Below are 11672 nucleotides of genomic sequence, written 5' to 3' on the forward strand. Positions count from 1 at the left end.
GCATACAGCGGGACATATTTTTCGCACTTTGCGAGATCAGATTCCGCGGCTGACTTAGTCAGAGAGAGACACACTATCAATTGTAGGGTTGTGGTATGTGATTCTGATGCCGGCCATTCGATTTCATCCTGCGATGCTGATGGCCTTGATGGAGCGATGGGATCCTGACACATGTACTTTTCACCTTCCAGTAGGAGAGCTGACGGTCACACTCGAGGATGTGTACCGTATACTCTGTCTTCCTATCAGAGGGGCGACAGTTACATACGCGACCGATCGGTCAGCGGAGGATCATCAGAGAGAGCAGATGTATTGCATAGGGAGAGTCATGCCGAGCGAGACGAGAGGTCGCATCATGGTCAGCTGGCTCTTACATCCTACAGGGGAGGTACCACTTCTGAGACGCCTTATGATAGCCATCATAGCACTAGCTGTCTGCCCTAATGGGCAAGGGACACACATGCATGGGGGCCTCACATGGTGTATCAGAGCGATGGAGAGACACAGGAGAGTGTATGCATGGGGTCAGAGTATGCTTGCACATCTCTATCACGACCTTGAGGAGTATGTATTCGAACAGGGTTGTAGTTTGATGACATGCACACTTCTGCAGGTGTGGATCTTAGAGCACTTCACATGCACCAGGCCCGTCGGCTTTCCACTGAGTACAGCGAGCGAGCGACCTAGGGTGTTCGCTTATCCACTTACCAGCGAGTGGAGATTTGGAGATTTATTATATTGGAGAGTGATTATTGACAGACTGACAGCCGAGGTGATAGTGTGGAGACCTTACCTACTGATGCACAGATGGGATGGTATGGAGAGACAGTTAGCATGTCTACAGAGGAACCGCCTACTGCGAGGACGATATGCACACATCATAGTCCCCTTCTACTTTGACCGAGTACGGAGGCAGTTCGGACTAGAGCAGTGTGTTCCAGCCGATGTGCCCATCTATACTCGACACTCACGGGTCCTTCCCAGACCTGGAGCAGTAGCGAGACCGACGGTAGATGACATTGAGATGACAGACTTGGAGGGATCTGATCAGGATGTAGTCACTGACTATTCTGCAAAGCCTGGAGCACAGCGTAGATATGTTTCATGGTTCATGAGATCATATCCAGGTCCTATCTTTCCACCAGATCATCCGACAGGCTATCCAGGTCAGAGGAGCCAGAGGAGGGAGAGGGTCATGAGGAGGCGGGAGATCCTGATCCACCTACAGGCGATCAGCCCAGTGACGAGGAGGAGGAGGATGAGGATGCAGATAGAGAGGAGGACGAGGAGGATGCAGGTGATGATGCGGATGAGGACGAGGATGATGATGATGAGGAGGATGACGAGGAGGAGGATAGAGATGATGAGGAGGAGTCGAATGCAGCTCCCCACCATTCAGGAGACGATACCATAGCTCTGGATCCACCTCCTATTCTCCAACAGGGGGAACAAGAGGCGATACGGAGACCTGTCACCAGTACCATCCAACCTACACCCATCGTGGATAGAGTATACGAGTGAGGGGAGCCTAGCGGTTCTCAGTCATAGATACTACCATATCATGATCCCTACTGGCGCGAGGGAGATCCAGGTATAGTAGGTTTATATTGATTGATTAATGTTTTGATGATATAGAATGATACTAACAAAAATCTGTTCTACTGCCACAGCTAATGTGCAGGAATGGCGTTCCTTGATTCAGCAGGCAATGACAGACATTTCCATGATAGCACAGATCCCCAGTTCCTCACAGATTGCCTATAGGCCTCAGGGGAACGCGGGTCGGCATGAGGATTTGTTTTTCCCCTTCCGAGTACAGGTAGATATATGGAGGGAGAGAGAGAGAGTCCTATCAGAGGACCTCTAGTAGGCACGGCAGAGGGAGAGAGTCCTATCAGAGGACCTCCAGCAGGCGCGGCGAGATCTAGCAGCGGCTCAGATCGAGGCTACCACCTATCGTGCGATCCTTATGGATAGGGATAGTAGGAGTTCGTCTCGGAGTCACTCACGATCTGTATCGCGCTACACACCCATGGGTCCACCTTCACGGCCAGACCAGGAGGGAGCCTCCAGTCGACACTCTCCAGCCACTAGCCCTAGGGATAGGAGATGATTTTATGATGTACAGTGACCTAGATTTGTATACGATCCACACATATATATGTATATATACATGCTTATCTTTTGTCTCAAATGTGTTATCTTTAATGCTTAAAACAATGTATGTTTTGTTTTGATTAAATCTAATACATGCTTATCTTTTGTCTCAAATGTGTTATCTTTAATGCTTAAAACAATGTATGTTTTGTTTTGATTAAATCTAATACATTTGGTAAATGTACATCTATGTTCAGAATTTAATTGCCATGTGATTGATTTCTCAATGCTCCATGATTAAATCGATACATGTGTGACTTAATTAAAATATTTAATCAAGTGCTACATTGATGATAAGGAAGAAATATGCATTAAGTCTAAGAATCATATAACTAATGTGATTTAATTTTGAACTTCAACACAACATGATACAATTCTACTTAATACATAAAGACATTGTATAATATGCTAGCATAATGAGAAATGTAAACCTTTTACAATTTACATAAATGAATTCAAGACAAACTATAAAGTAAGAAGACACGCTTGTCGGGAACGAAGCAATATAGATTAAACAACATAACATTTAATTCTATTTTGCTTTAATTAAGGAATGCTAACATATTATCCAATGTTGGAGAATTGAAAAAGAAGATAAATGAAGAATGAAGAATTAAACATAATATCTACGCAAGTGCATAGCATTAATAGGTTCTTTAAGAGGCCTACCGTCTACATCCACTATTTTGTAAGCACCTGATCCATAATCCTCAATAACGATATATGGTCCAAGCCAATTAGGACTAAATTTTCCCTTTTCTGCAGGCAAGGCATTCACATTGCGCTGATTCTCATAAAGGACTAAGTCACCTACTGAGAAGGAATGTTGAATAACCTTATCATTATAGCTTCGTTGTAGAGTTTTGTGATACGCTTGAATATACTCAAGAGCGTTTATATGCTGTTCATCAAGCATCTCAAGCTGTTGAAGTCGTTGTTCTCTATAAGAGTCATCATCTACTATACCTTTGAGAGAAACCCTAAGTGATGGAATCTCTAATTCTAAGGGCATAATAGCGTCAGCACCATAAACAAGATTATAAGGAGTAGTTCCCGTAGCAATTCGTACACTCGTTCGGTAGGCCCAAAGAGCGTAGATTAGCTGGTTACTCCAATCCTTACCATGCTTACTCACGGTTTTGCGAAGAATTTGTTCAATTATCTTATTGGATGATTCGGCTTGGCCATTTGATTGAGGATAGTATGGTGTAGAAAATCGATGTTTGATATGATACTTCTCGAGGAATTTCTTCACGTCCTTGTTCTTAAATGATGTCCCATTATCTGAGATAATAGTAGAAGGTATCCCGAATCGAGAAATGATGTTTTCTAGAAGAAATTGACAAATCACTTCAGCAGTAGTAGAGTGAAGAGGAATAGCTTCTACCCATTTTGTAAAGTAATCTGTTGCGGTTATAATGAAGGTGTGTCCTTGAGATGAAGGAGGAGAGATTTTTCCAATAAGATCCAAACCCCATGCGGAGAAAGGCCAAGAAGCTACTTGAGAACGGAGTTGTTGGGCAGGAGCATGAATCAGATTATTGTGTTGTTGACATTGATGACATTTTTTAACAAATGAAAATGAATCCTTCTGCATAGATTGCCAATAGTATCCCATACGAAGCAACCTATGAACCAGGGATTTGCCCCCAAAATGCCCCCCACAGGCACTTGAATGTGCCTCTTCAAGAGCAACGAGGATTTCCAACTTGTTAAGACAACGAAGGAGAAGACCATCATAACCCCTTCGGTAAAGGACATTAGAAAGAATGATATACCTAGCAGACAGCTTGCGGATTCTAGCCCTAGTGTTCCTATTAGCGGAATCAGGAAAGGTACCATCAGTCAAATATCTTACGATATGCGAGTACCATTCGTTTGAGTCTACAAAGTCACAACATGTTACCAGGCTAGAATCGTTTACAATAGCTGGAGAAATAAGGTTGTGAATAACGAATTTAAGATCGACCACAGGGTCCTCTAAAGATACCAGGGAAGCCACACATGCCATTGCATCCGCATGTCGATTATCTTTTCGAGGAACGGGTTCCATAGTATAAGAATCGAAATTTTGTAATAAAGAGACAACAAGGTCTTTATATTGTGATAATTTGTCTTGTTTTGCTTGATATATTCCTGTTACTTGTCTTATAATCAATTGTGAATCTCCATAGATATGTATGTGTTTTATATTCAAAGCTAAGGCTGCTTTTATCCCTGCTATAAGAGCCTCATACTCAACAATGTTATTGGTACACAGGAAATTTAGACGATATGATAAAGGTATGGACTTCTTTGTAGGAGAAATCAGAACAACCCCTACCCCCGATCCCGTACGACACTTAGAGCCATCAAAGTATAACTCCCAAGTTTCATCTTTCTCTATAGAGAGAATGAAGTCATCAGGAAAAGACTCAAGGTTAGGGAAGGAGAAATGTGAAGGGGCCTCAACTAAGTGATCGGTCAACGCTTGTCCTTTAATTGCTCTTTGTGAAACAAATATAAGGTCAAATTCAGTTAACATCATAACCCACTTAGCTAGACGTCCTGATAAGTCAGTTTTAGAGAAAAGATGCTTCAAAGGATCAAACTTTACCATGACATGGACTTCTAAATTTAAAAGATAATGTCTCAATTTCTGAGTCGCAAATACCAAGGCCAAGCATTGTCTTTCTATCGCAGAATATCGGGTCTCATAATCGAGTAAGGTACGACTTATGTAATAAACTGGACATTCCTTACCATCTTTATCGTGTTGTGCTAACAATGCTGCGAGAGCATGAGAGGAAGCAGCTGTATACAGAAGGAAGGGTTTAGAAGGTTCGGCAGGCTGAAGAATAGGAGGACTAGCCAAATACACTTTTAAATCTTCAAATGCTTGCTGACAATCCTCATTCCATTGAAAAGTGATATCCTTTTTAAGAAGTTGAGTAAAAGGAAAGGTACGATCCGCAAGCTGAGACACAAACCTACGAATAGCTTGAATCTTTCCTTGTAAGCTTTTAAGTTGAGACACATTTCTAGGAGGTGGCATGTTAACAATAGCATCTATTTTCTTAGTGTCCGCCTCAATCCCACGATGCGAAACTATGAATCCTAATAGTTTTCCACTATCCACACCAAAAACGCATTTTCGGGGATTCAAGCACATGTGATATTTACGAATTCTCTCAAAGATTTGACGAAGGATTTTAACATGATCCATGCGAAGAAAAGATTTAGCTAAAATATCATCAACATAATCCTCTAAAATCTTATGCATATAATCATGAAAGATAAGGGTCATCGCTCGTTGATAAGTTGCACTGGCGTTTTTAAGTCCAAAAGGCATCATTATCCAACAAAACATACCCCAAGGAGTGGTGAAAGCAGTTTTGAATTGATCTTGAGGGTTAATAAAAATTTGATTGTAGCCCGAAAAACCATCCATGAAGGATAACAAGGCATGTCCTGCCGTAGAATCAACTATCATGTCAATGTTTGGAAGAGGGAAATCGTCTTTCAAAGAAGCCTTATTTAGATCCCGAAAGTCAGTACACATTCTTATTTTGTTATCTGGTTTAGCCACAGCGACAATATTTGAAATCCATGGGGAATAGTCAATAGGGCGGATAAATCCAGCCTCCAATAATTTTTCAATCTCAGCCTTAACAAGCAGAGCCACCTTAGGATTCATTTTTTGAATCTTTTGTTTCACGGGCTTAGCATCAGGAACTAAGACAATATTATGAGTAACGATCTTAGGATCTATACCAGGCATGTCAGAATATGTCCAAGCAAAGATCTCAGGGAATTCATGCAATAGTTCTTCAAATTGTTTCTGTTCCTCTTCATCCAAACATTTCCCAATTTTAATAACTTTCTCTTTATTGCAAAGGTCTATCTTAACATCAGTGGTATCACTTATGATAAGATTGCTTTGTTGAGGAGTGTCCTTTAACTGAGGGAATTCTTTCACAATCTCATCATTATCAATCACTTTTCCAAAATAGGCTTCGGTGTTCAAACAATAAGGGAGTCCCCTATTGTGATGATAACGAGGAAGAGTGTCATAGGCTCCCAAGAACTCAGCTAAAGCATCGTCGATAGGGAAGACATCCAAAGCACAGGCACACGAAGGATCCTCATCAATATACTCAGGATGTTGCATTGATAGAGATGTAGAGATAGCATTAACACTAATGCATGGTCTTTTAGAAGCTTTAGTACGTTTGCAGGGATTAAAGCCAAGTCCAAAGGCATAATTGTGAAAATTAGTCTCTAGAGGAACTCTTATCCCTTGTTCATGAGCACCACAACCTTTTCCATGATACCCATGCTTAGCGAAAATGCGAAAACCACGACCATAACGATCAGCCATTTCAGGAAGAGAAGGTGGTTTTTCATAAGACAAAGAATCAAACTCTTCATAATTAGAGATGTGAGGAGAAGAAGTTTGAGAGGCGGCCACAAAATTATTACTCATAGATTCAGGTAAGGTTTATTGATTTTTAGCTTCTTCTTTCTTTTCAACTTTATGATTTTCAGCTTCTTCCTTCTTTTCAATTTTAACTTCTCTAGAAGGAACCTTATATTCACCCACAAAGGTAGGATTAAAATCAAGGGATCCCCAATCGTCATCTTCGAGGATCTTCTTAGGATCAAAATCCTTCTTATGTGTAGTTTCAAGTCGAGAAGAATCTTCTCCAAGAGCTCCAGACTCATCCAAGGAATTTTGATCATCTGAGAGCGAGGATTCACCAATAGGTACCTTATTTAAAGAGTCATCACTAGATGAGGATAGCTTAGAAGAACCCCCCTTAGAAGTGGATGTTTGCAAACAAGCTTGAAAATTAGTATCACCTATCAAGGTATATGTTTTATTGTTATAAATGAATTTAACTTGTCTATGCAATGTAGAAGGGACAGCTTGCATACTGTGAATCCAAGGTCTCCCCAGTAGCAAGTTGTACGTTAGATTTCCCAACATAACATGGATAGGTGTAGGCAAAGTAACAGGCCCCACTGTGATGGGTAAGGTGATAGTACCTAATGAAGTTTTAGCCACATTATCAAAGCCTCAAATAGGACGAGAGTCCGGTTCAATTAAGGATGTATCCACATTCATCTTATGCAAAAGATTAATGCTACACACATTAAGACCAGAGCCATTATCTACTAGTGTTCGCCTTATAGCAGTGTCCTTCATGATAACCACGATCATCAAGGGATCATATTGATGTTGGGTTTCACTAGTGGGCAACTCATCTTGGGTAAACACAATTTGAGCTTTAGGATTCATCACAGAGTTAACCAAAGATGCTATATTACTAGATGTATTCAGTGGAGGAACATTCAAATCTTTCAAGGCATCTTGTAACATTCCATGATGAGCAGAAGAAGTTTGAATCAAATCCCAAAGGGATATCTTAGCAGGGGTAGCTTTAAGTTGTTCTATGAGATCATATTCCTTGCTAAGAACTTGTGAAATACGGGGAGCTTGTAGAAGAATCGGTTGAGGATTCGGAAGGGAAACTGGGATAACAGGAGGAGGACTAGGTTGCCTATTATTTCTGGTATGATAAGTATGGGCAACCGCATGATAACTCTCTCTAGTTATTTGCTTGGCATAATTATAAGGACTTATAGGTTTTCTTCCTTGCACCGTGATGATTGGTTTATTCGGAGTACACAAGGAATCATGATCATACCCTCCTTGGACAGTAAGGAGAGGTGTCTTAGGACCCTGAAAGGTGGGAGAAGGATAAGCTCCTTGGACTTCAAAGAGAGGCTTTTTATGCTCATTCAAATTTATCATGTTAACTAGTTTAGAAGTCTTGTTTTTGTTTAAAGATTTCGATAAAGCCACAAAGTCATCAAGAGCATCATCCAACAAAGCATGATCATATCAGTTGAAAGGTTTATCTTTTGATTCAAAAGGAGACATCTCCTCATAGAGAGGATTGTTGAAAACAACCATGTTACTAGATTTAGTGGAAGAATTGATAGGAATGTATCCTTGAGAGGAATCATTCGACTTATCTTTCTCATCACACCTAAATGGCATAGTAACAAGGTTTATGAGTTTTTGGTAAAATGAAGGTTTAGCATCCTTAGGGTTTAAAAACTCATCTAAAGCTTCATCTAATTCCTCTTGGCTATACTCATAATAATCATCGAAAGCATGAACATTTTGCAAATAAAAATCTGACATTTTGAAAAGATTACACAAAACTTAAACACTCAATGCAAAGAAACACACTCTTTTTTTTTCTTTTTCTCTTTTAATGAAAATGAAATGAAAACACACTAAATCTAGATCTAGATCTAATAAATGCAATGCAAGAGGAAGAAATGATAGATTCACGTCGGGTTCACCAAAATGTGTGGGGGAAAAAGCGAGACTAGGTTATCATGCCCTAATCCTACCTTTTGACACACATTACGGAATACGAAAGAGCCTAGAGATATCGCACAATTGGCTACTTCTTTTTGTGAAAGAGAGAGCCACGGGATATCTATTAGGATTCCTATTCCCTTGTTGAAATTGTAAGATCAAGTAATGCAAGTTCAAACCCTAATCTCAAAATGCAAGTATGAACTAATAACAAGATTGCAGAATTGAGATTAAACAATGAACATCTGTAAGTACAAGGATGAAATAAGAATGCAGATATGTACCCGGAGTCAAAATCGGACTGAAAATGTTCGGGACGGGGGCGCGGGCGCCACTGTCCTGAAAACTGCACCGGAAACCACTGTTCTACACTCTGAAACACTGTCTGGAAACTGTCTGTAAACTGTCTGTCCAGAGGACCAGGGCGCCCAGCGCCTCTGTCCCAAGGACTAGGGCGCCCAGCGCCCCTGTCCTGGCAGGACCAGGGTGCCCAGCGCCCCTATCCCAGTCTCCTGCTCTGCAATTTCACACAGAGTGCTGTTCCAACCTTCTCTCTCCGGATCTGTATCCCGCGGCGTCGTCCGAATCCCGAAACCTGCAATAATATCTGAAAAGGGGGAGGGGCGGCTATATAGGGTTTTGCCTTAGTCAAACCCCCGCTTCGGTGATTTCCACCTCCACAAATAGCCAAGTTGTTTTGTAAAATGTATTGTGTGTGCAGACCTAGTGTGTGTGCAAGGTCCAAAATGCAAGAAAGCAAACTAGAGCAACCTAGAAAGTAAACCCTAATTGCTTGTAAACAATAATGTAAATGCTCTAAATCAAGATGCAATTTGATCTAAAGCGTGAATAAATGATGTATCAAAGCTTATGCAAAGACATGAAAACAATACGAAATCATACCCAACCCTCAAGGGAGGAGTACAAGCCAATCTTCAGTCGGTAATCTCCTATTGTTCTTCAATGTCTTCCAAGCCCTAAGTGGATGAATGAATTTGATAGATGCTTGATAGAATGATGTGGAATGTTGTTGAAGTCCTCAAAGATCTACTCTTTCGCTGCATATGAAGTTCCTGGAAACAAAAATCGGATCCCTTCAAATGAGGAAAGAGAGCTTTTATGTATGAAACCCTAGGTCGTAAATTCGTATTTTGGCCGACCTAGAGATTGAATATCCCACCAATTTCTTGGGGTTAAGCATTATTTTATGATTGGATCGTGCTCCTAAAATTTCGGGAAAAATGTCCGGGACCATGTGCACCGGGCGCCACGGTCCCGACAACTTTTCACCAAATTTTCAGGGCCGTCGGATATGATGATTTTAGAGGGAATCCCGAAGTTACAGGTGATTTCGAGATGTTATGACCCCCGAAATTAAGCCCCCAAGCTCAGAATAGAACCTAATTAGGGTTTTTGATTAAGTGGTGTATTGGAAGAATAAAATGCGAAGGGCGCGCTTTAGTGAAAGGGCCCAACTTTATGATGTAGAGAATGATGAAATAGGACCTTAGACCTAATTAATTTGATTAATTAAGTGCTTAAGGAGAAATGCAATGCAGGATGCAAAATGCACTAAGGCAGGTGCTAAACTAGGTGTGAAATTGTACCACCCTAGCGAGTGCGTACAATTTACGACGCTACAAAAAGTATGTGTCGCCCCATCTTACATCTCCACAAGCTGTCAATCCTAACATAGAACTCATTATCTCTAGCTATATACTCATACATTACATTCATTATATTGATTCAACAATCTTTGTTTTCACACACATTGCCTATTTCTACAGTTTATTAGAATTTGGCATTTTAAAAGTAGTTTTTAAAGGTTGTTAACAACAAGTGGAGGAAACGCCTATTATGAGGGACTTCCCTTTCAGTGCACAAGGTGTTTATGATACAAGATTTCTTGATGAAAAATTTCTCTATTCTCAAATCCAAACCAACCAATTAGGTTTTGATAATGAAATTATTGCTTATAGAATTCAACATCTCTTCAAAGCCTAGGCATGAATTTTTGTTTTCTTCAAGGTTCCTCTCCTATAGCTTCTCCTCTATTTTAAAGCAAGTCAAACCAATTTCTACCAGAAAAACATGACACAACTAGTAGAGTGAATGGATTTTCTACTTCTCCAACTTAATCTATGATTAACTCATCTAATTTCTCACTCATCACTCAATATGTCGACAAAAACATGGCTAATATTTTTAGAGAAAAAGACAAAAGCACTTTCGAGAATCCTTGCTTCATTTGTGTCTATTAACAAGAAATCTTAGAAAGTTCCCTTAGTTGAGTCAAACTTAAAGAGATCACCCTAATCTATTTGATTTTTTAGGAGGAATGTGTGGGTAACATCTATGCACGACCCAAGATGCACCTTTGACTATGCTTATTAATTAATTAAAAATAAAAAACTTATTGTATTGAATTTTTAAGTAATAAATAAACACAATTAAAGGTGCATTCAGGATGTTGAATAAACAATTGCTCATTTGCCAACATACTCTCGACCTGTTCCAAAATGGGAGCTTTCGAATAAGGTATGGGCATCCATCAAAGCATAATGGAAGGGGCCTTAAGTTAGATATTACAAATTTTGGAAATGCTTTGGTAGAAATGTATGCAAATTGTGGAAGCATAAACAAGACATTTGAACTAATTGATTGAATTCCTCAAACAAATGTGGTCTCCCGAATTGTTATGATTGTAGGATATGCACAAAATGTGTGTTGAAAATGATTTAGAAACTTTCAACCAAATGCAATTAGCAAGAGCAAACATAGACTCTACAACCTTTGCTAGCATCCCTCCTACCTATCCCAAAATGGGAGCTTTGGAACAAAGCATTGACATCCATCATATAATAAAGTATAGAGGAATTTTGTCTTATGTAGGTGCAACTACACTGGTAGACATGTATGCAAAATTTGGAAGCATAAACAAGACACATGAATTATTTGACAGAATGCCTAAAAGAAATGCGTTATCATGGAACATGCATTAATTGCAAGATATTAACAAAATGGATTTGTTGAAAAGGATTTAGAAACTTTCAACCAAATGCAATCAGCAAGTGTAATTCCAAACTTTACAACCTTTGCGACTATCATCCCAACTTGTGCCAAATAGGGCATGGACATC

The sequence above is a fragment of the Cryptomeria japonica genome, chromosome 7 (assembly GCF_030272615.1).
Source record: "Cryptomeria japonica chromosome 7, Sugi_1.0, whole genome shotgun sequence".
NCBI classification, from domain to species: Eukaryota; Viridiplantae; Streptophyta; class Pinopsida; order Cupressales; family Cupressaceae; genus Cryptomeria; species Cryptomeria japonica.